The sequence below is a fragment of the Emydura macquarii genome, unplaced genomic scaffold, assembly GCF_026122565.2.
Source record: "Emydura macquarii macquarii isolate MOO-44397 ecotype Brisbane River unplaced genomic scaffold, CSIRO-AGI_Emac_v2 contig_2302, whole genome shotgun sequence".
NCBI classification, from domain to species: Eukaryota; Metazoa; Chordata; order Testudines; family Chelidae; genus Emydura; species Emydura macquarii.
Window position 1 is genome coordinate 35547 of NW_027132439.1, and position 5262 is coordinate 40808.

At 41.4% G+C, this 5262-nt stretch overlaps 1 pseudogene; it reads right to left on the reverse strand.

Moving 5' to 3' along the window:
* Positions 1–878: 878 nt before the first annotated feature.
* On the reverse strand, positions 879–1812 carry LOC137161478 (olfactory receptor 5V1-like; annotated as a pseudogene).
* Between the last annotated feature and the right edge of the window lie 3450 nt (positions 1813–5262).

The window sequence follows — 5262 nt, forward strand, 5'->3', positions numbered from 1 at the left end:
AAGTATTTAATCCTTTGGGTCCCTCAATTATTTATAAAGTTCAATATCTGTTTAAAGACAAGAGGAAAGGGTCAAGAGCGGAAGGAAACTCTATCGGCATATTGAGATAAGTTTATGGGAAAGGAAGGCTGACTAGTGTGAAGGGCTATGGTTTTATGCTTGCTTGTTTAGCCCCAATTATACCCATTGCATTGCCTGCAGATTGGACTCTGGACTCTCACTTTCTGGTGAACTGTGTTTAGGAAATGGGAGAGACGGGACAGGGAAACCCTAACACACTGACTGTCCAACGAATCCTCCTCCTCCCATGTGGGTTCCCTAACCACTGGGATATGGGCTATCCTGATGTGGCTGGATCTCAAATACTCCTGTTCAAGCCTTACTCCCTTTGTGTATATAGCCCTACCTGGGGAGCAAACTCATTGGTCCCACCCATTATTACTAAAATCCCCTTGAGACTTCAATGTGGTACAGTTCAATAAGGTACTAAAATATTAAATAGGGTTTCCAACAAATTAGGCCAAAAAAAGAGAACACAAATTAATAGATAATAATAAACTGGCCATAACTCCATTGCAGTCAGTGGGCCAGATTAAAGAGCTATTCAGAGAAAGGCAGGAGAGAAGTGGATGAATGCCTCAACAGCTTGGTGCCCAGCGCACTCACTTTGAATGTTGGAGACCCAGGATCCAGTCCAGTGACTCTTGTGTAACTGCAGATCTAGCCCATTGATTTCATTAGAACCACACTGATTTAGGTCCACTGAGGTTTTGTCCCAACCTGTCTGTCAGTCACCTGAGCTCTGAATGTCTCAGACCCTAGTTATCTACAGTTCAATGCTCTATGATTTAAAAATAAATTAAATAAGATCATCAACACTACTTGAGAAAGATCCATTTCCCCAACATTTTCCTTAGTGCTCTTTTCACCTCCTTGTTTTTCAGGCTGTAGATGATGGGGTTGAACATGGGCATCAAGATGCTGTACTGGAGGGAGAGCATTTCATCCAGCAACACAGAGGAGAGTGAGCTAGGTTTTGTGTACTGGAAAAAACCTGTCAGGTACCACAGACCAACCACAATAAAATGGGATCTGCAGGTGGAGAAGGCTTTATGCCTTCCATCCTCAGAGTGTATCTTCAGGATGGCAGAGAAGATGTGAATATAGGAGACCAGGCTGAGGAGAAACAAGCTTGTTCCAAATACCACAATAGAAATAAGAAACACCACTTGATTGGTGAGGGTCTCAGTGCAGAACAGTTGTATTATATGAGGGAGCTCACAGCTGAAGTGGCTGATTTGACTGGGCCCACAGAAATGCAACTCAAATGTAAAAACTGTGTTTAGCAGTGCATGAAAGAAGCCTATTGTCCATGCCCCACACACCAGCAGAACACAGATCCCTTTGCTCATTATCTCCATGTAACGCAATGGGTCACAGATGGCAGCATAGCGGTCATAAGCCATGGCCGAGAGAATGAAAACTTCAGCACCAGCTGTGAAGAGGATGAAGAAAATCTGGGCAATGCAGCCATGGACGGAAATAGTTTTATGTTCTTCTAGGAAGTTGACCAGCATCTTAGGCACCGTGACTGAGGAATAGCAGATATCAACAAAGGATAAATGGAAGAGGAGGAAGTACATTGGGGTGTGAAGGTGAGAATCAGCTCTTATCACCACCATGATCATTACGTTACAAACCAGAGTGATTAGGTAAATAACAAAAAAACACCAGGAAGAGGAGAATCTGCATCTGAGAGTCACTGGAAAGTCCCAGGAGAATAAATTCAATCACTGTTGTTTGATTTTCCATTGATATTTATTCAGGAAAACTGTGAGCTGTAAGGAAAAAAATGAAAATAACACATCTTAAAAAAAGTGAATTGAAAGGGCCTGTGGAGATAATCTAGTCAGAAGAATAAATTAATGTTTTGTTTTGTTTTTAAATAGACAAGATTTAGAGAAACAGGTAGTGATAAGCTGTTTGGAATTTGTGTGTTTCACACAGACAAAATGGGCCAGATAAAGACAAGGATTTAGGCACCTAACTGCCCCTTTAAGCACCTAAATACCAGAATCAGGCCACACAGGCATTCACAAAATCTCAGCTCAGCTGGGGCCATGGGACAGTCTGATGCGGGCCTTGCTTTGTCTCTCCTGCTGAACCTGTTCCACTCTGGTTCAATAATTAAAGAAGCATTGGAGAGAGGAGACTGGATACTGGGTCTCCTGGTATAAAATGATCGCTCTCTGGCCTAATAACTCTTTAATCTGTCCTGCTAACATCAATAGCGATACAGCTGTTCTGACTGCAGCAGGGGATCTGGCCCCTTAACTCCAACGGAGCTATGGCTGATTCACACCCACTGGGAATCTGGCCAATTCACTGTTACATGTTGTAATTTTTGTAGAGTATTTAATATCTATTCGGTCTTACTGGATTCATCCTTATCAACAAAACTAAGATTTCTGTATCATTAATAAGAAATAACCTCCAAGGCCTAGAAATACTGTTTTGGGACCCAGCCTGATAGAAGCTGACAACCCAACCAAGCACAGAGAATATAGAAAAATTGATAAATATTACAAATGTCATAAAGAGGACCTTGGAAGAGCTTAGCTGTGTGACAGGTTCCTCCGCTGGCAAGGTGTTTTGTGTGATAGTCCACTAGCACTGGCCATGAAAGGTAACAAGAAGGGTTTCTACAGGTATGATAGTAACAAAAAGAAAGTCAGGGAAAGTGTGGGTCCCTTCCTGAATGGGGGAGGCAACCTGGTGACAGATGATGTGGGAAAAGCTGATGTAGTAAGTGCTTTTTTCCCCTCTGTTTTCACAGACAAGGTAAGCTCCCAGACTACTGCACTGGGCAGCACAGTATGGGGAGGAGGTGAACATCCCTCGGTGGTGAAAGAACAGGTTCAGGACTACTTAGAAACGCTGGACATGCACAAGTCAATGGGGCTGGGTGCAATGCATCCGAAGGTGCTGAGGGAATTGGCTGATGTGGTTGCAGAGCCATTGGCCATTATCTTTGAAAACTCGTGGTGATTGGGGGAGATCGCGTACGACTGGAAAAAGGCAAATATAGTGCCCATCTTCAAAAAAGGGAAGAAGGAGGATCTGGAGAACAAGAGACCGGTCAGCCTCACTTCAATCCCTGGAAAAATCATGGAGCATGTCCTCAAATAATCCATTTTGAGGCACTTGGAAAAGAGGAAGGTGATCAGGAACAGACAACATGGATTCACCAAGGACAAGTCATGTCTGACCAACCTGATTGCCTTCTATGAAGAGGTGACTGGCTCTGTGGATGTGAGGAAAGCAGTGGACCTGATATACCTTGACTTTAGCAAACCTTTTGATATGGTCTTCCACAGTATTCTTTCCAGCAAATTAAAGAAGTATGGGTTGGAAAGTGTAAGAAGGCTGCAGTGATCCTATGAATTATGGACTAACCAATTTTTTACTAACTATATGGAAATTTCTATCAACAATTCTGGCAAAGATCTTTATCTCACAGTGGAATGTTGCCTCCTGAGCAAAAAGACACCTCAGTAAACCTGAAAGGGACAAAAGATCACCTTAGGCTGAATGGGAGCAACACAGAAGACACAAAAGAAAGAAAGAAAAGAATCAGGAATTGTGTGGGTAGACTACTAGAAAAAAAATACAACTGACTCTCACAATCATTGACCGTTGAGACACTGAAAATGCACAGGGTTCATCCAAAGATTATTTCCTTTCGTCAGCAATCCATGTTTAAAAGGAACACTCAACTTTAGCAAGAAGGGACTCATTGATAATGTCCATACAGGAAAAGAAAACTTTCAAGGGCATTGATTAGCAAGAGAGCAGCTTGTGGTAGCCATGCTGCCACAGACGTGGAAGCTCTGTGAGATAAATTTTGGTTATTGTATCAGAAAAGAGTAAATATGAGTTAGCCATTTATTAGACATGGATGAACTAAAAGGAGATGAACAATCCCAAAAGGAGCTAGAGATTGATGTATGAGTAACAAAGTTTGGTGAATATATGAATCTATGGGGTGGCTTGGTTAAATGTGTGTCAGAATCTGTACTGATGGGCAGACTTGTACAATTGGATGGCATACAAGTTAATGAAGGAACATTCCAAGGTATCTCTCAGCATGGTCACTACAAATACCTTGGAATCAAGGAACTGTCAGAGCTCCAACATAAGAAAGTCAAAGAATAAGTGAAGAAAGAATATTAGGCCAATAGGAGCTATTCTAAGGACAAAATTCAAGGCTATGAATTTACTAATATGTGGGAGATGACAGTAATACAATACGCTGCTGGGGTAACCTAGTGGAATCAAGTGAAAAAATTGACATCCAAACAAGACAGCTGCTAATAATGCATATTGATGGTATTTAATAAAATAAAATAATAATGGTATTTAATACCAGTCAAGACATGGACATCCAAGAGTGTGGTGGTGGAAAAAGTCTGCTATCTGTAGAGGAAGTAAATGACAGTGAAGAATGCAACATCATAATATATGAAAAGTCAGACAGAGTATAAAAGCATCTGGTGATCATAACAAGCAACGATCGAGAGTGTATCCCACCCCAAAACAGCATGGAAGGAAGTAGAAAGGAGATCTCCACAGAAAGACACCAATGTTTTACACAGAAATAAATGCAGAGACGGTAGTGGAGAGAGATCAAACCTATAAGTGATAGAAGATTAACAATCTCATGTCTTGTAGAAGGATATCTGAAAAGAGAGAGAGAATTTTATGAGATCTGGCAACAGTCAGCAGACCGAGCAGTATAGAAAAGCAAGCCAAACGTTCATTGATTTCACTGTAACACCTGACAGCATCATTATTAGAAACAAGAAGAAAAAGAGCAAAGGAAGAAGAAAACTTCCACAAAGTAGAAGGATTATGGTAAAATAGAACAAAGATGAGCCCTGTGATTATTGGAATATTTATAATTATCCCGGAGGGTCTGACTGAGCAGCTGAAGAACATATTAGGAGTGCAAGAAATCCTGGTCAGTGATTTCCAGCAAACAGAACTCTCAGGCACTGCAAGAATGTTAAGGAAAGTTAATGGAGACTGAGTGCATCTGAGCATCTAAAATGCAGGAATTCTGCAGATGGTTTAACAAAACTCCTGACTACCCAGACCTAGAGTAGGCGGAGAGCAGGATTTACTGGTGACTCACGGGGAATAATTTTAAACTGTAGCTTTGCCCTTTGTATCCTTAAAGATCCTTTACATTGTGAAAACTAT